The sequence below is a fragment of the Oryctolagus cuniculus genome, chromosome 4, assembly GCF_964237555.1.
Source record: "Oryctolagus cuniculus chromosome 4, mOryCun1.1, whole genome shotgun sequence".
Taxonomy (NCBI): domain Eukaryota; kingdom Metazoa; phylum Chordata; class Mammalia; order Lagomorpha; family Leporidae; genus Oryctolagus; species Oryctolagus cuniculus.
The window spans coordinates 172,724,256-172,743,913 of record NC_091435.1 but is presented as its reverse complement, the minus strand read 5'-3'; the positions used below and the strand labels follow the sequence as shown (position 1 = coordinate 172,743,913).

At 42.9% G+C, this 19,658-nt stretch overlaps 1 long non-coding RNA gene across 20 annotated transcripts in view; it reads left to right on the top strand.

Moving 5' to 3' along the window:
* LOC103350379 (uncharacterized) overlaps positions 1-19,658 on the top strand; it is a 547,263-nt gene that overhangs the window by 202,007 nt on the left and 325,598 nt on the right. For all 20 annotated transcript variants that reach the window (XR_011388260.1, XR_011388263.1, XR_011388261.1 and 17 more), the window contains one exon: positions 16,993-17,076. This is a non-coding gene — a long non-coding RNA (uncharacterized lncRNA). The remainder of the gene's footprint in view (positions 1-16,992; positions 17,077-19,658) is intronic.

The following is a 19,658-nucleotide window of genomic DNA, read 5'->3' as shown; positions in this document are numbered from 1 at the left end:
TCTGAGGTATCTCCATAGTGGTTGCACCAGTTTACAATCCCACCAACAGTGGATTAGGGTATCTTTTTCCCCTACATACTCACCAGCATTTGTTGTTTGCTGATTTCTTTATTAGAGCTATTCTATCTGGAGTGAGGTAGAACCTCATTGTGGTTTTGATGTGCATTTTCATGATGTTTAGTGATCCTGAGCATTTTTGCAATTGTCTGGTGGCCATTTGAATTTCCTCTCTTGAAAAATGCCTGTTCAAGTCCTTTGCCCATTTGTCAACTGTATTTGTTTTATTGTTGACTTTCTTGAGTTCTTCATAGATTCTTGATATTAACTCTTTATCAATTACGTAGTTTGAGAATTTTCTCCCATTCTGTTGGTTGCCTCTTCACCTTGCTAAGTGTTTCTTTTGCTTTACTGAGTAGAAGATTCTCAGCTTGAAGTAAGCCTATTTGTCAGTTTTGCTTTTGATTCCTATGTTTCTGGGTTCTTTTCCAAAAAGTCTGCCTAAGTCAATGTCTTGTGGAGTTTCCCTAATGTTCTCTAGTAATTTGATGGTGTCAGGTCATACATTTAGGCCTTTGGTCCATTTTGAGTGTATTTTTGTGTAGGGTGTAAGGTAGGGGTCTAATTTCATACTTCTGCATGTGGAGATAAAGTTTTCCCAGCAGTTTGTTGAATAGACTCTCCTTGATCCAAGGATTGGTTTTAGCTCCTCCGACAAAGTTGGTGGTAGATGTATGGCTTGATTTCTGGAGTTTCTATTCTGTTCCATTAGTCTACATGTCTGTTTTTATGCCAGGCCAGGCTGTTTTGATTATAAATGCTCTGTACTAACTCTTGAAATCTGGTATTGTGATGCCTCTGTTTTTTTGTTATATAAGATTGCTTTAGCTATTTGGGGTCTTTTGTTTCCTTATGAATTTTAGCATCATTTTTTCTAGATCTGAGAACAATGTTGTTAGTATTTTGATGGGGATTTCATTAAATCTGTAAATTGCTTTTAGTAATATGGACATTTTGATGATACTGATTCTTCCAATCCATGAACATGGAAGATTTTTCTATTTTTAATGTCTTCTACTTCTTTCCTTAATGTTTTATAATTTTCATCATAGGGATCTTTGTTTTTATTTATTTATTTTTATTATTTTTTTGACAGGCAGAGTTAGACAGTGAGAGAGACAGAAAGGTCTTCCTTCCGTTGGTTCACCCCCCAAATGGCTGCCATGGCCGGCGCGCTGCACCGATCTGAAGCCAGGAGCCAGGTGCTTCCTCCTAGTCTCCCTTGTGGGTGCAGGGCCCAAGGACCTTGGCCATCCTCCACTGCTTTCCCTGGGCCCCAGCAGAGAGCTGGACTGGAAGAGGAGCAACCAGGACAGAATCTGGCAACCCAACTGAGACTAGAACCTGGGGTACTGGCACCGCAGGTGGAGGATTAGCCTAGTGAGCCGCGGTGCCAGCCCATCATAGAGACCTTTGGCATCTTTGGTTAAATTTATTCCAAATTATTTCCCTATAACACTGCTTTTTCTATATCCTGTAAGGTTTTTTTTTTTAAATTAATTTATGTGACAGGTAGAGTTATAGACAGTGAGAGAGAGAGACAGAGAGAAAAGTCTTCTTTCCGTTGGCTCACTCCCCAAATGGCTGCCACGGCTGGCGCTGTGCCAATCCAAAGCCAGGAGCCAGGTGCTTCCTCCTGGTCTCCCATGCGGGTGCAGGGCCCAAGGACCTCCACTGCCCTCCTGGGCCACAGCAAAGAGCTGGACTGGAAAAGGAACAACTGGGACTAGAACCCAGCGCTCATATGGGATGCCGGCACTGCAGGCAGAGGATTAACCAAGTGAGCCAGGGCATCGGCCCCTATCCCTTAAGTTTTGATATGTTGTATTGTCATCATGTGTTTTCAGGAATTTTTTGATTTCTATTTTGATTTCTTCTATGACCTACTGTTCATTCAGGAGGATATTGTTCAGTCTCCTTGTGTTTGCATATGATCTAGAGATTCTTGAGTTGTGGGGTGGTTGGGGTGAGATAAATGTGTCCCCTTTACTTCCATTGAGTCCGTGGGTAATTGCTAACTCCTAGGGCTCCAGGCCAGACTCATGCTACACTCTTCCTTTGGCTATATCACCAGGGGCTTTTGCAGTCTAGTCTTTCTCTATCTCCAATCTGCTGCCCTCTCTGGCTCTCGGCTGCTGCAGTCATGTGTTGTGTCCACGTTTCTACTGCATGCCTGTACCTTCCACACAGGTTCACTATGTTCCTCTTTCTTTTGTAAAATTTCCAGTGTGGTTTTCTCTAATTCTCCCCTGAGAGTGCACTTCCTACACAGTTTTTAAAAACTATTTATCCTTAGCTTATCGAAGTACTTCATTCTCTATTCTGCCGTTTTGGAATAGTCAATTCCATATCCTAGGTATTGTGAATTGAGCTACTTCAAACATGGAAAAATACAAATTACCTCCTGGTATAGAGCTGGAAAATCTTAAAATATCTAGAGATTATACAGCACATGTTTAAATAATAATTGGGACAAAGAAGACTTAAGAGAATTAAAAAAAATTTTGAACTAAATGAAAGTGAAAATACAACTTTAAAATTTGTGAGATGCAGAAAAAGCAGTGCCCAAAGTTATGTTTACAGCAATGAATGAGTATATGGGAATATCAAATTAATAACCTAAGCTTCTTCCATAGGAATCTATAGAAAGAACAATAATTTAAACCTAAAGTGAGAATAAAATAAGTAATAAAAGTTGAGGCACAAATTAATGAATTAGAAAATAATAGAGGAAAATCATTGAAAGTAAAAGATGATTTTTGAAAAGATCAATTAAATTGATATCTAGCCAAGCTAACCAAGGAAAAAATACTATCATGATATCAGAAATGAGAAAGGAGTAGTCACTACTGATCCCATGGACCTTGAAAGGCTAATCAAATATCATTATGATTAACTCTATTCCTCAAAAATTGATAATTTAGATGAAATGGACCAATTTCTTGAAAAACAAATCTGCCAATTTAGATGATCTAAGTTTATATGTATTAGTGTAATTTAATAAATAATTAATAATCTTCCAGAAAAGAAAGAATTAAGCTCAGATGGTTTCATTGGTTAATTCTGTCAAACATTTAAGGAATAATGATACCAGTTTTTAAAATCTGTTCTAGAAAATGGAAGCAGAAGGAATATGTCCTAGTGCATTTTATGCCAGCTTCACCATAATTCTGAAACCAGATGAAGGCATTATTTGTAAGGAAAATTAGTCACCAAATATCTCCAGTGAACATCAGTGTCAATATCCACAATAAAATGTTAGTAAAAGTAATTCTACAAAATATAAAAAGTATTATAAGCTGCAACTAATTGAGTTTATTTCTGGTTATGCAAGGCTGATTCAATACTTGACAGTCAATTAATGTATTACAAAACATCGACATGCTATAGAAGAAAAATCATCACCCCATGTATGCCTAAGAAGTATTTGGAAAAGTCTAACACTTTTTCATGATAAAAAAAATACTGTCAGCAAACTGGTAATAAGGAAATTTCCACATTTGGGTAAAGAACATTTACAAAAACCAAAGGTAATGTCATACTTAATGCTGAGTAACTGGAAGCTTTCTTCTTAAGATTGGGAACAAACAAAGGATGTCTCTTACCACTCCTTTTCACCATTGTACTAGAAGTCATAGTGCAGTTGGGGAGGAAGATATAAATATTTCTTTGCAAATGACATATTGTAAAAAAAACCCAGAGAATCAACAAAAAATTGTAGTAACATTTCATGATACAGTGTTAACATATAAAAGTCAATTTGCTTTTCTATATAACAACGACCAAGTTAAATTTGAAATTCAAAACACAGTATTATTTGTATTACTACAACAGCAAGAAAAAAAGGAAGGAAGAAAAGAAAGGGAGGTAGACTTAGGTATAAGTCTCAGAAAATGTGTTCAAGATCTAAATGGGGAAACTATAAAACTCCGATGAAGAAAATCCAAGAGTTGCCTAAGTGCAGAGACAACCTGCAAGCAGAGGTTGAAAGCCGCATGGTCAAGATGTCAAATCTTCCAATCATAATGCATATCAAAATTTCAGCAAATTATTTTGTATATATTGACAAACTGATTCTAAAATGTAAGTGAAGGGCAAAAGACCCATATTGTCCACGTAATCCTGAAGAAGAGCGAAGTGGAGGACACCCCCTGAGTTAACAGCACCCGATACGACTGCTCGGATTAACACAGCATGGCAGTGGCGAAAGAGTGCGCATAGACTACAGGACAGAACAGAGGACCCAGGAACAGACTCACACAGTGTAGTCAGGTGATCTTTGACAAGGATCAGAGTCAGCTCAATGGAGGAAGGACTCTTTTCCACAAATGGTACTGAAAGAATTGGTCATTCATAGGCACAGGCATTAATGTAGTAGAATCTTCACACCTTTATTGAAAAGTAACTCAAAATGAATCATAGATCTATTACAAAACATAGTATAAAACTTTTAGAAGGAAATGTAGAAAACCTAGATGGCTTTGGATTTAGAGATGGGTATTTTAAGGTGCAAATATGAAAACATTAACCATGGAAGAAAGTATTGATAACTTGATCTGTATTAAAATTAAAAGCTTCTGCTTTGCAAAAGAAACTGTTATGAGAATTAAAAGACAAGTCACAAACTGGGAGAAGACAGAAATATTTGTAAAATGTATGTGATAAAATGTAAACATTCATACAAGATATTTAAAAAAATTGTTTGCAAAGTATTTTAATTACTCTCAAAGCTCAACAACAAGAGAAAAAACAACTCAATTAAAATTTGATGAAATATCTAAACAGACAATACACAGATGGAAAATAAGCATATGAAAAAATGCTGAACATCTTTTCTTATTATAGAATTTCAAATTAAAACAAAAATGACATGTGATAACATACCCAGCTCTACTACTAAAGTAAAAAAATACTGAGAATCACAAATGCTGATAAAGATGTGGAGCATTCTCATTCATCGCTTTGAGAATACATAAAGGTACAGCAATTTCTTTGGAAGACAGTCTGATGGCATCTGAAATAGTTAGCTGTAGTCATGCCTAATGATCCAAAGATCAAACTCCTTGCCATTATCTTTATCTCAATTTTTTTAAAGATTTGATTTTATTTATTTAAAAGATATGGTTACAGAGAGAGAGAGAGAGAGACAGACAGAGAGAGATGTCTTCCATCTGCTGGTTCACTCCCCAAATGGCCAATAGCCGGTCTGGAGGCAGGATCCAGGAGCTTCTTCTGGGTCTCCCACAGGGGTGCAGGGGCCCAAGGACTTGGGCCATCTTCCACTGCTATCCCAGGCCATAGCAGAGAGCTGGATCGGATGAGGAGCAGTCGGGACTAGAACCAGTGCCCATATGGGATGCCGTCGCTTCAGGCCAGGGCTTTAACCCACTGTACCACAGCACTGGCCCCAATCTCAATTTATTTGAAAATCTACACACACACACACTTGCATATGAATGCTAGTAACAACTTAGTACACTCATGCAATGGTATATCATTAACTGATAAAAGAAAATGAGCTATCAAGCCATGAAAAGACGTGGAGGAGCCTGAAATTCCTACTAGTTAGTGAAAGAACACACTCTGAAAAGGCCACATACCAGGGCATTCTGGGAAATGCACAGCTATATAGAATACACCTGGCAGTACTGAGTTGCCAAGAGTTTGGGGGTTCTAGAGCAAGAAGAGGTCAAACACAGAGGCTTTTCAGGGTGAAACTGTTCTGTGTGATGCTTTCATGTGGACACGTGTGAAAGCCATGGAGCTTTATATGTGGAGTGAAACTTACTGTGTACAATTAAAAATTATTTAAAAGACTGTAGATGAATGAATTAGCTCAGCGCTAATTCATCTCAAGGCCTGAGAACCAGGGAGCTCATGGTGCAGCTTTTGGTCTGAGGCTGAAGATTTGAGAAACGTGCATGTGCTAGTCTGAAAACCTGAGAACCTAGAGGGAGCTCTGATGCCCCCAGGCAGGACACAGTGGTTGTCCCAGCTCCTGGACCTGGGGTGTGTGTGTGTGTGTGTGTCTGTGTGTGTCTGTGTGTCTGTGTAAGAAAGGGCGGGGGAGGGAGGCGGGGAGAGAGAGAGTTAGTTCGTGTTTCCTCTGCCTTGTTCTATCTGGGACCTCAATGAGTTGGATAGTGTCCACCAGGCTGGAGGAGAGTGGATATTCCTTAGTCCTCTGATTCAAATATCAATCTCTTACAAAAAATGACTTCATAGATACACAGAGAAATACTGCTTTCCCAGCAATTTCGGGTATTCCTTCATCTAGTCAGGATGATGCCAAAAATTAACCATCACTGGACACTGCTTACAAAGAGTTGGAGGCCGGCGCCTCGGCTCACTAGGCTAATCCTCCGCCTTGCAGCGCCGGCGCACCAGGTTCTAGCCCCGGTTGGGGCACCGGATTCTGTCCCGGTTGCCCCTCTTCCAGGCCAGCTCTCTGCTGTGGCCAGGGAGTGCAGTGGAGGATGGCCCAAGTCCTTGGGCCCTGCACACCATGGGAGACCAGGATAAGTACCTGGCTCCTGCCATCGGATCAGCACGGTGCACCAGCTGCAGCACGCCGGCCGTGGCGGCCATTGGAGGGCAAAGGAAGACCTTTCTCTCTGTCTCTCTCTCTCACTGTCCACTCTGCCTGTCAAAAAAAAAAAAAAAAAAGAGTTGGAAATTCATATTAACTCTGGGCTCTAGTTATTAATGATACATCAAATATTGTCTCAGTAACTGTAAAAATATATTACACCAAAGTAAAATAGTAACAATAGGGAAAACTGTTATGTTTGAGGAGGCAGGGAAATCTGTGCCATATTTCCTCAATTTCTACAACTCTGAACATGACTAAAAATAAAGTCTACTCATTTTAAGAACCTATGCATTGATACACATGAGATGGAGCCTTGACAGGATAGTCTTTGGGCTAGGGGTGTTCTGTGTCTGTCCCTGGCTCATCCTCAGTTGTATCAGAGACATCCCTCTACACAGCAAGGCTCGTGGAGGGTACCACAAGTCTTTAAAACACCATCATGGTGTTCCCGGGAAAACAGTCAGGAGAGAAGAGACGATCTCCTTCTCGGAGATCAGCATCTTCCCCAGACCCAGGCGGATGCATATTTCCTCCCAAGATTAGGAAGAAGACCAGGGAGCGAACCTGCCAAGGGAATAAACTTTGCCCCACAGAACTGAACAGGGCAGTGCAGGAAAGATAGACGGGAGTGCCAGGCTGACTAGAGTGGCTGGCAGGGGCGGGGCTTCTGTGATCACAGACGAAAGGATGTAAGATATCCAGGTTTGTCTCACTGAGCCACACACACACACACACACACACACACACACACACTTCTCTAGGGACTTGTTGTCTTGGCAGAATTATTAATAGGCACCATATTTCACTAGCAAAATAATTCCCACGCGGAGAGCACAGTCTATGATCACTCTAACTATGGCACTGTTAGCAAATTCAAGACACTGTGTTTCCTCTGTGACAGAAATGGACAAGATTGAGCCCAAAGGAGCTTTATTCATCCCTCCCTGGGAAACACAATATCCCTAAGTTCTTCTAAATACTTTTTATTTTTAAAATTTTTACATACAAAAATTGTACATGTTTATGGAGGACCATGTGATTTTTTTTTACATGTATAAAATGCATAATGTCCAATTAGGGCAAATGTATTTACCCTTTCAAGCATTTAATATTTCTTTCTATCTTCCCATTTTTTTTTAAAAAAGAGACATATACAGTACGTTGGCATTATCTATGGTTAACATACTGTGCATAAGAACCCCAGACTTCTTACTCCTGTTTACCTGTCTAGCTGTAATCTAGTTCCAGCAATCAAACTTAGCCATGCCTTTCTTATTTATTTATTTTTATTTGAGAGTTATAGACAGAGAGAGAGAAAGAGAGAAAGGTCTTCCTTCCATTGGTTCACTCCCCAAATGGCTGCTATGGTCAGCACTGTGCCAATCCAAAGCCAGGAGCCAGGAGCCTCTTCCTGGTCTCCCATGGGGTGCAGGGCCCAAGCACCTGGGCCATCTTCCACTGCCCTCCCGGGCCATAGCAGAGAGCTGGACTGGAAGAGGAGCAGCCAGGACTAGAACGGGCACCCACATGGGATGCCGGCGCCGCAGGTGGAAGATTAACCAAGTGAGCCACTGCGCTGGCCCCTTGGCCATGCTTTTCTCCCCACTTCTTTCTCCAGCCTCTGGTAGCTGTCATTCTGTTTTTAGCTTCTATGAGGTCACTGTTTTTCAGACTTCACATATGCCTATATTTTCAGTTTTTATCCATGTTATTCTCTAATTAACTACTTCTGCCTGGTATATAGCATAGTTTTCTATTGTGTGGAACCACTTATACCTGTTATAAGATGCTGTCTTAGTCTATGCTGGGTTCTGCTACTCTAATAAATATTATAAGAGGTTAACACAGATGGTCCAGACTTCTTGTTCTTTCTGGTCTAAAGCAGATAGACAATGGTTTTCCTCAAACATTTGTTTGGAGACCCAGGGACCCTCCATTTTGTAGCTCTGCCATTTTAATGTATGGTCCTTGCAGTGTCCACTGAAGGGAAAAGAGTTCTTAGCTCTTTCAGTCCAGAAGCAATAAAAGTGATTTCCACTCCTAATGGATTGGCCAGAACCTATAGAGTGAGATTGGGGAATATGTGGGAAGATCATATAGACTACCAGGTGGACATTAATGTTCTCTAGCTAAGGGACTGGTTTCACCTCCCTGTAACACAAAAGCTTGGGGTCTTACATATTCTTCATGTACCAGGGAATGGATTCCATCATCACTACCTGGAAATTTTATTTCATTCAGCACCATCACATTCCTCTCCAGAAGGTTCACAGCGTTTCTTTCTCCACTAGCAACTCAAGAGAATTTCTGTCACCCTGCTCTTCACCAACATTTGTTGTTTCTGACTTCCTAGTTCATGCTACCTAATAGGGAGTGCTATCTCTGTTGACTATGTTCTGCATTTCATATAACAAAATTCATTCATTGCTTTTTCTGACAGCTTTTGGAATTTTACCCCTGAAGCAGAGATTATTTATAAATGTCACTCATTAGAGACTACAATATGATGTTACTGAGAAACTACCATTCCGTAACCAAGACAAGATTTCATTGCCTGAAACTATGTGACTGTTAACAACTGGGGTAACATGATAGAGTTTTTTGGGGCTGGTGCTGTGGCTCACTTGGTTAATCCTCTGCCTGTGGCGCCGGCATCCCATATGGGCGCAGGGTACTAGTCCTGGTTGGGGTGCCGGATTCTGTCCCGGTTGCTCCTTTTCCAGTCCAACTCTTTGTTGTGGCCCTGGAGTGCAGTGGAAGATGGCCCAAGTGCTTGGGTCCCTACACCCACATGGGAGACCAGGAGAAGCACCTGGCTCCTGGCTTCGGATCAGTGCAGCGCTGGCTGTAGCGACCATTTGGGGAGTGAACCAATGGAAGGAAGTCCTTTCTCTCTCTCTCTCACTCTCTATAACTCTACCTGTCAAATAAATAAAAAAGAGAGATATAGTTTTTCTAGAATATTTCAGTGTAATTACACAGTGCTTTTCCTCTTTTGTACTAAATAATCTTTCTGATCACTAGTTTGTTTTTTTCCAAAAGATTCATTTATTTATTTGAACGGGAGAGTTAGAGAGAGAGAAGGAGGGACACAGAGAGAGAGAGAGAGAGAGAGAGAGAGAAAAAGAGAGATCTTCCATCTGATGGTTCACTCACCAAATGGCCACAACAGCCAGAACCAGCCCAGGCTGAAACCAGGATCCAGGAGATTCATCCAGGTCTCCTGCATGAGTGGCAGGGGCCCGGACACTTGGGGCCATCTTCCGCTGTGTTTGCCAGACCATTAGCAGGGAGCCAGACCAGAAGTAGAACAGCTGGGACACTGACTGATGCCTGTGTGGATGCTGGCACTGCAGGCCACCTCAACACTGGCCACTCAGTAGTTTCTAGTCAATATTTTGCCATCTAAAAGCAGTCTAGACTGCAGGTTAGGAGCCATCTGTGCCTTAACCAGTCTGCTTCGTCGATTCTCTTCCCACAGTCTTAAGCTGTTCCTGCAGTTGGCACTACTACCTTCTAATTCCATGTCTTTGATGTCCCTCCCACCACTGGTTGCTCTTACTTCTTTCCCATTGGTAATCAGACGTGGGATAACCCATGCAAAGGAACACTGCTGTAAGTGACTAGTTAGAAGACACTTGCGTGCTACATCTTTTTTTTTTTTATTTTTTTTTATTTTTTTTGACAGGCAGAGTGGACAGTGAGAGAGAGAGACAGAGAGAAAGGTCTTCCTTTGCCCTCCAATGGCCGCCGCAGCCGGTGCGCTGCGGCCAGCACACCGCGCCGATCCAATGGCAGGAGCCAGGTGCTTCTCCTGGTATCCCATGGGGTGCAGGGCCCAAGCACCTGGGCCATCCTCCACTGCACTCCCAGGCCACAGCAGAGAGCTGGCCTGGAAGAGGGGCAACCGGGACAGAATCTGGCGCCCCGACTGGGACTAGAACCCGGTGTGCTGGCGCCGCAAGGCGGAGGATTAGCCTAGTGAGCCGCGGCGCCAACGCGTGCTACATCTTGCAGGTGTGTTCAGGTGCCCGAGTTACCACATGTCCCTGAAAACTGTTGCATTTTTCTCAGCCAATGCTTTCTTCTTCTTGGGACTCACTTCTCTCTTATTCCATATTGCATAGCCCCAGACTGCATATAGTGTCATATAGCAGTATCGGGTCACAGACAACCTAACACAAGAGCCCTCAGTATTATTAATCTCTTTCTTAAATGAGGGTGCATCTACTGTGACCATTTGGACCTGTCCATGAAGAGTTATCCTCACCCATTTCCATCTCAGGAAACTTTCAGCAAAGCTCCAATGCAGCTGCCCAGTGGTGGACAGTGTCTAGTGAGTGCTGATTATGTGACAGCCATTATTCAAGTGCTTTATGTGCATTGTCCCCGCAGTCTGTGAGGTATTAGTGTTATTTCCACTTTGTGTAGGAGGTCCTTGTGACTCAGCAGCACCACTTACCCAAGACCACAGTTATTAAGTGAAGGGTGAAGAGTTCTGATTACATATTCATGCTCTTGGACTTTTTTTTTGGCCTTTATATTGAGCACTTTGCTAGAATTCAAAATCCAAGTGGGAAGTTCAGACATATTCTTCTGACTTAAGCATCTTATCTTTTATTTACAGGCACACAAAATTAGAGCCTGTGGTACAAATTAGTTCAGACAAATTTGGTGAACTGATGTTATGAACATAAACAAAATTCTCATTGAAAAGCTCCCTCATTACTCGTCATTGTGGTTGGCAGTTTGCCTTTTGTAGCACTTAACAAGTGTTCTTATGTTGGTGTTTTGGGTTTAGATGGAACATGGACTGAAGATACAATAATGTTGTTGCCTACTGGGAAACACATTCTCAGAAATTCTTTTGATAGTTCTATTGTTAAGGACAGGCATGTTACCTTGAACAAGGTTCTGTATCTCAGTATTTCCATCACTGAACAGAACATTGAGGGCCACATAGAGCCTAGTTCACATGGGGCCCAGAATTCACTGCAGGTCTTCCACATGGGTGGCAAGGACCCAAGTCCTTGTAAAAAATGAGCATATAGCCAGTCAAAAAAGCAGGGAAATTCAAAATATGTTATACTGTAGTTGTTGCTCATAAATTTGTTTCTGACTTCAGTTAGAATATAAACACTCATAGCTATTAGATATTACTTGAAGCTACTTAAAAGAAATTAAGTCCACATTATTGAAAAGGGAACTTTCACATGTTTTCCTCATTGTGTTCCATTAGGACAGAATTTTAATTTTTAGAAAATTAATTCTGTGAGGCTTGATGTTCAAGATAGAACAGTGGGAAGAATTGAACCACTTAATTTTTTTCCAGAGGCTATTAGCAAGCCCACACACCCTTCCTGTGATCTGCTTCAGAGTTACCTCCTTGTGTTCCCTTGTGGGAGAGGAACTGGAAGAGTGCACTGCCACTGAAGTCACATAAAGCTGAAACTTCAGCTGCTAAGACTTGACTGTGCAGAGGCAACTGTTAAATAAAAGAAAGCAAAAAGTTGAATTTTGAGGGAACACCAAAGATAGCATTTCTCTTTTGTAAAAGAAAATATTTACTTTCATTTTATTTGAAAGGCAGAGAGACAGAGAAAAGGTAGGGAGAGACAAAGAGAGAGAGCGATCTTCCACTCACTGGTTCACTCCCTAAATGGCTGCAACAGCCAGAGCTGAGCCAGGCTGAAGCAAGGAGCCAGGAATTCCATCTGAGTCTCTCCTGTGGGTGACCGTGGCTCGTGTACTTGGCCATCTTTCCTTGGCACAGTGGCAGTAAGCTACCTTGGAAGTGGAGCTACTGGGACTCAACTGTGGGATAACCAGCTGAGTCAAAACTCTGGTTTCTTCTTCTTTCTTTTTAAAACCTGTCCCATAAGGCCTGGCTCTGGTATGCGGAGCATACAGCATCCCATGCAGTCACCTTGACCTCTGGCTGAATTAAATTCCGTCTTTAAATTCTAGATTTAGATAACAATTATTGTATTAGCTGCTAGTCATCTATTGCTTCCTCTGTGAGTACTAAGTACTAAACACAAAGCACTAAGTACTTCATATGCACTGTTTTCTTTGATACTTCGAGCAACCTAGGATCCAATATCTATTATTACCTCCATGGTAGAAATGGGGAGATCTGAGTTTAGGTGGTGAAAATAAATCATCCAAAGTCACTGAGTGTGCCAATTAGCTTTTGTTCTATAACCAAATACTGCAAAATTTGGCGATTAAAGCAGCAATCAGTTGCTTATCCCAGAAACATGTGGCTAAGGATTTGGGCTGGGCTTAGCTGTGCAGTTTTACTGTCCTGCTGGGCTAGCTCAGGTGTTGGAGGTCATCTGCCAGGTTGCACAGTGTCTGCCCCTTCAGCAGGTTAGCTTGGACTTGTTCCTCTGGTGGTCTGTAGGTCCCAAGAATCCCTGGAAAGGGCCACCAGATGTTCAAGTGGTTCAAGTACTTGCCACGCCTCTGCTGGTGTTGTAGGGCAAATGGCATCCAAAGGCTAGACAGTTAGACAGGAGGGGTAAAGAAACAAAGCCTGCCTCTTGATGGGAGCGATGCAAAGTCACATTGAAAGAGAAGGCAGGGGAGCCAGTCTGCTTTTGGAGACCCACCACAGTCAGTCGGTCACAGAGTCAGGCTTTGTACATGGATTCCAAAGCCCACCCTTGCTGGCCTGATCTTATAGTGCCTCTCAAAAGTAGACCACTACATGTCTTTGGAGAATGCCACCCCACTTTTTAGAGGGACCTCCCTTCCCTTTATTTTGCTAGCTCTTTCACTTTTCTAACTCCCCACAAGTATTAGCTGGCTGCGCAAATTCATCCAGTTGGGCTCTTGTCAAGCTAAAACGAGGCAATCATCCACCATGATGTAGTGTTTATGCTGTAAATTAGGGCAGGGATTTTCTCCAGTTATCATGCACAGCCCTGATACTTGGCCCAGTCTCTGGCACAGGATTTATGAACAAAAATTGCTTATTGGAGAAAGTCATGACAGTTTACCTACTTGAAATAATTTGGCTTTTCAGTCTTGTACCTAACAAATCTATTGATAGTTGGCAATGCATACTGCTATCACCTCCAGTAAAACAAACATGTTGAACAAAGCAGCAGTAAGCATTTTATTTCTGATGTCCAAATTCCTTTAAAAATTCTCCATGTCCTTGTTATTTTTGGTATTGCATATAAGCAACATTAATTTCAAGAGAAAAGAAGATGGGATGCACAGAAGAAATAAGACTTTAGAACTGAATTATTATCTAGTTTATTAACACCAGGGATGGGATGTGGCTGGATAAACTGTCTTGTACACTTTTCAGGAATGCATAGGCAACAAGTGAGCACGCAATAATAGCATTGAACCAGCTTAGCATTCCTTTAGGAGTTCCGCAATTCCCAGAAGATTCAGGAACAGAGGAGACATCAGTGGGAAATACTTAGATTGGTGACACAGCTCTCTTTAACGTGCCCAATAGCCCCCAAAAGCTGACAGAATGCAAATTCCTCCTATGGATTGTTCTTCAAGTTGCATATGTTGGAATCTTCATCCTCCAGTTCCTGTGTTGATGACATTTGGAGGGGGGCCTTTGAGAGGTGTTAGGATCAGAGGAGGAGGTCCTGAGACTCGGTCCCCTAGGATGACATTAGTGACTCTGTAAGAGCAGGAGGAGGCAGCTGAGCCCGCACACTTCCTTTGTCTCATGGTGTGATGTCCTCACTATGTTTAGTTGCAGCAGGACATCCCTCACCAGATGCTGAGCAGACGCCAAGCCATGCTCTTGGAATTCCCAGCCTTCAGAGCTGTGAACCAAATAAACTTTTATTCTTTATAAATGACCCTGTCTCAGATATTTTGTTACAGCCACAGAAGACAGACTAGCCAGCCCTACAGATTAAGTAACCCAGTGTTTATCCTGGGCTGTTATACACAAAGCACTTGGGTGCTGCACCTGCCAACTGCGGGACCTTGGTGAACGACTTAATCTGCGAGCTTCAGTTGCCTCGTGTGTCTCCTGTGCTCACACTGCTGTGACTGTTGGCTGGATCTACACATGTAAAGCACTCAGGCCCTTGCCTGACCTGTGGGAGGTACTCAGTAAATTGCCCTACTCTTAATGTCATTATTATAATGTATCAAATGTATAATGCATAATATAGGACATTGTCAGTGTCCTACAGGGTACCAGTGTTCCCCCCATGCAATCCTCAATCCTTAGTTTAACTTTCTGTGCTTTATTAGTTTTTAGTTAAAGCCATTTTTATTTAAAAACATTAAAAATACATAGAACTAAAAATTAACAACCCCAATTTATACTACCATCAGCAAATCTAATTAGTTTCATTGTTTTATGTTCTGAAACATCCCCTCCCCTCTCCTCTCCACCCATCCCATCTCTTCTCCCTTCCCCTCCCCTCTCTTCTCCTCTCCCCTCCCCATTCCTCTTCCCTCCCCTCCCCTCTCCCCTCCCCACTCCCACCCCTCTCCCATCTCTTCTCCTCTACCTACTCCTCATTCCTCTCCCCTCCCTTCCCCACTCTCCCATCTTCTCTCCCCTGCCTTTCCCTCTCCCCTCCCCTCCCCCCATCTTCTCTCCCCTCCCTTTCCCTCTCCCCTCCCCTCCCCACTCCCCCATCTTCTCTCCCCTCCCTTTCCCTCTCCCCTCCCCTCCCCACTCCCCCATCTTCTCTCCCCTCCCTTTCCCTCTCCCCTCCCCACTCCCCCATCTTCTCTCCCCTCCCTTTCTCTCTCCCCTCACCTCCCCACTCCCCCATCTTCTCTCCCCTTCCTTTCCCTCTCCCCTCCCCTCCCCACTCCCCCATCTTCTCTCCCCTCCCTTTCTCTCTCCCCTCACCTCCCCACTCCCCTATCTTCTCTCCCCTCCCCTCCAAAAGATAACTTGGCATGGCAACCATATGACAAATCTACTCACTGATCTCTTCTCTTTTTTGGTCAAACCAAGAACTTTGATGAGATACTTCTTACCATTATTCCTGCATCCTTCCTGGCCTGTGATTCTATTCCTGTTTCCTGATATACTCACCCACCCACAACCACCTACCATGTTAATTATTTAGTTGGCAGTGTTAAAAATTCCATAAGTATCATTACAAAGAAACTCCCATGTGAGTGTTCTCTGTGCCTGTTTTTTTATTAATATAACCACATTAAAATGCTATTGAAGTTATTTAGAGTTTTTTCTGTGTGGGTGCCCAAATTATGTTATTCACTCACTGAACATATAAATTAAATATTAGCATTGCTAGAATTATAGAGGCAGTGAGTAATGCCTAGAGGAAAATATGTAAAATAGCATAAACTCAAAAATTAGATCTAACTTCTGAAACCAAAATACTGACAAGTATTTGGCCTTGTAATTCCTACTTTATGTTCCATGGAAACTGGCAGTGTTAGAATTTATCTTTTGTTTGTAAGAACCATGGAATCAAGCAGGACTACACCATTAAATTCATAAGGCTTTTAAAGCTCATTGATTTGAAAAAAGTACATGTGGTATAATTGTGTTATGGCAATGGAACCTATTATATTAAACTGACACATTGTTAGGTAAGCATTCTTGTAGTATCGCTAATAAACAATTATTTTGTGCTGAAACATGTTAGTTTCTTTATATTCTCTATTTCTAGGCCGCAAATTCTGTAATTCAGGTACTAAAAATTTCTTTTAAAAACTTAGGAAATTGAGATTTAGTGAGTAACTAAACATTGCTCTTTGAATTGATACCAAAGAGTAAGTCAGAGGGTGGGCACTTGGCCTAGTATTTAAGATACTGCGTGGGATGCCAAATCCCCTATTTGAGTTCCTGGGTCCTGGCCCTGCTCCTGATTCAGCTTTCTGTTAATGTGCACTTTGGGAACAATGGTGGTGGCTCAAGTAGTTGGGTCCCTTCCACCCACCTGGGGTACAGGATTGTATTCTGGCTTTGGTCCCAAGCCTGGGGCTGTTGCAGGCATTTGGGAAGCAAACCAGCTGATGGGAACTCTCTCCCTCTCTCCCTCTCCTCCTTTCCGTGTCTCCTTGCTTCTCAAATAAAAATACATTAAAAATTAAATAACAGAGTAAGCTAAATTTCCTAAGTAGTATACAGAAAAGCATCATTTGCCTAATTAACTGACCACAGGTGTATTTTTAACTTTCTTTCCCCTTCCTTCCTTCTGTTTCTTTGTTCCTTTCTTGATCTCTCTTTCATTCTTCCTTTCATACAAACAATATATTTAACATAAATGGCAACTACAAATGGAAATATTAATGATAAAACAAAGTACATCTGCTCAAAAAGCAGAGCGCTGTCAACACCTTCGCTGTCTCTCTCAACCCCACAGCCGTGGCCTCATGGGCACTCTCCTAGGGGCAGCCAGTGGAGAAGAAACATGGGGAAGCCTGCAGCGCATACCAGCTCCAGTCTGGTAAGTAGCTGCGTCCACCAAGTTTCCTGGGAAGACAGTAGTGAAGGAGAATCCTTCCAGGAGGAAGAACTTTGAAAGGTAATCTGCTTCTCTTCTTCTACAAAGTGAGGGGGAGTTTCTGGAAAGCAGCTAATGGATGGGCATTAGATTTGAAAAAAAAAAAAAAACAACAACTAGGAAACACTGTGATGGGATCTCTCTTGAAGCATATGGATGAAGCTTTGGGATGTACACAAAGTGTGAGATATTGGATTCCTGGTTGTATTAGTCAAGGTCCTATAGATACAGGGTTTGTGTAAACAGACATGCAGTGGGGTTGTTGGGGGAATTGGTTCATGCAACTTTGGCAGCTGAGAAGTCTCGTGACAGGCTGGTGGCAGGCTGGTGACCCTGGGATGCCTGTAGCTGACTCAGTCCCAGTCCAATGACCAGGAAGCTGAGGGTGGAACTCTTGGTTTGAGGTTGAAAACGTGAGTGCTAGGAAACTGGGCTGGTGGAGTTGAGTCTTGGAGACCAGAGGTCAGCAGCTGACATCCTGGGCAGGAGTGAAGACTGCCCCAGCTCTCAGAGTGAGATGCTAATTTGCCTTCTGTATTGATTCCCTCCAGACCCACAGCCAATCCAGCTTTGGTCTTATCTCCTAGTACACTCAACCTCACATGCTAACCTTGTTTGGAAACATTCTTGCAAACACACCCAAAATAATGCTTTTCCAGGTCTCTAGGTATATCCTAATCCAGTCAAGCTTATAGCTAAAGTTAACCATCACACTGGCCACTTCATCCCAAGGTCAGGTGCCAAGATGACCAATTCTCTGGATATTGGTGACTCTCCTTTACCCATGTGCCCTGTGCAGACTCAAGGGCTCATGGACAAAGTGGGCATTGCAGCAGGGATAGAATCTGCCTGTAGGCTTAAAAATATACAGATTTTGTTTTCAATTACTGCTTAGTGAACAAGAGTTAGGGCCAATTCTGAGCTATCTGGTGGGTGCAAATTGGCTTTCTAGTGGCAGGTAGATAACACTAAAGCCTTTCAGTCTTGTTGGGGACAGTTTTTGGTGCTCAAAGGAGTAGGTAAAAATTCTAGATGTCATTTACTTTCTTTGCCCAAAATGCTTCTCTCAGCACCACCACGTGTGAACTTACAGAATGTTTTATAAAGTAACATGGTATCTCCAATCATTGGTCCTGAGCAAAGAACACATTTTATGGAAAAACAGGTGAGGCAATGAGTCTATGCTCATGAAATACACTGGTGTCACCAGGTGCCCCGTCTTCTAGGATCTTGGTTAAAGAAGCAGCAAATAAACAAGTAATGAGTTTGGGCAATGTCCTGTGCATGCCACAGCTTCCCATATATGGGAAGGGTCAGCCTTTTTCCTTCAAAAAGAACAGAAAAATCCTTCCTGTAGGAGAGAGAGCAGACCTAGCTGTCTAGGCAGCCCTTTTGCCAATCAAGAATGCTGAAGCTTCGAGATGCCCCTAGGGAATGCATGGTGATCACTGGTAGGGGCAGGGCGGGGGCAGGCTGGGAGAAGGGAGCCTTCAAGAATTGGAAGAAGTAGGGGCAGCAGCCTGGCTGGGGCGAAGCCCACCATTCCCATCCAGGAGCTTTGCACCTGTGGTGGGTTAGGGGGTGTTCCAGGAGGACCCAGGCTGTGAATAGATACATTGGGATTCAGGAACAAGAGGAGACATCCAGGGGGCCAGCTTAACCTAACAGGTTAAGCCTCTGCCTGGGATACTGCTGTCCCGTTTGGGCACCAGTTCATGTCCCTGCTGTTCCCCTATGATCCAGCTCCCTGCTAATGACCAGGGAAGGTAGCAGAGGAGGCCCAAGTGCTTGGGGCATCTGCCACTCCCATGGGAGACCCAGATGAGGCTCCTGGCTCTTAGCTTTGACTTGGCCAGCCCTGACCATTACAACCATTTGAGGAGGGAAACAGTAGAAGGAAGACCTGTGTGTGTGTGTGTGTGTGTGTGTGCCTCCTTCTCTGTAGCTTTGACTTTGACTTGTAAATAAATAAAATCTTTATTTAAAAAAAAATGAATGAACATGTCCAGGAATTGGGCATACAAGTCGCTTCTCTCTTCACTCTGCCTAATAACCCAGTGTGGGAATTTGTTTCCCATTCCTGTAAATCAAGCCCGGTCGGGTTGGAGGTCCTGTGCCCAGGAAGGAAAGCTTGCACTCAGGAATATTGACATCCTTCCACCCAAATGGAAAGTGAGGCCTCTCTGGCCACTTGGATCTTCTCTTGCCGCTGAAACACCTCTCCCAGAGTGTGCTTGGGTTCGGAGTGGGTGAGTCTCTTTTCTGGGGGAATGAAGTTTTGCTGCCGCACAAATGGTGAGGAGGCAAGGAACTCTGTGTTTGCAACTCAAAGAGTTCAGGGGTCGCCTCTCAGAGCTCCCTTGATCCAGGTGGGCAGTGGAAACCTGAGAAGACAGTGAGGACCCAGTTCCTGCAGGCGTGGGTTCTTTGTCCAGATCAAGAAGATGCTAACAGGAGGTGAGAGAACATGGAATACAGAGCAGAAGAGGGCAGTACAACTTTGTGCATGCGGCCAGCTCTTACTT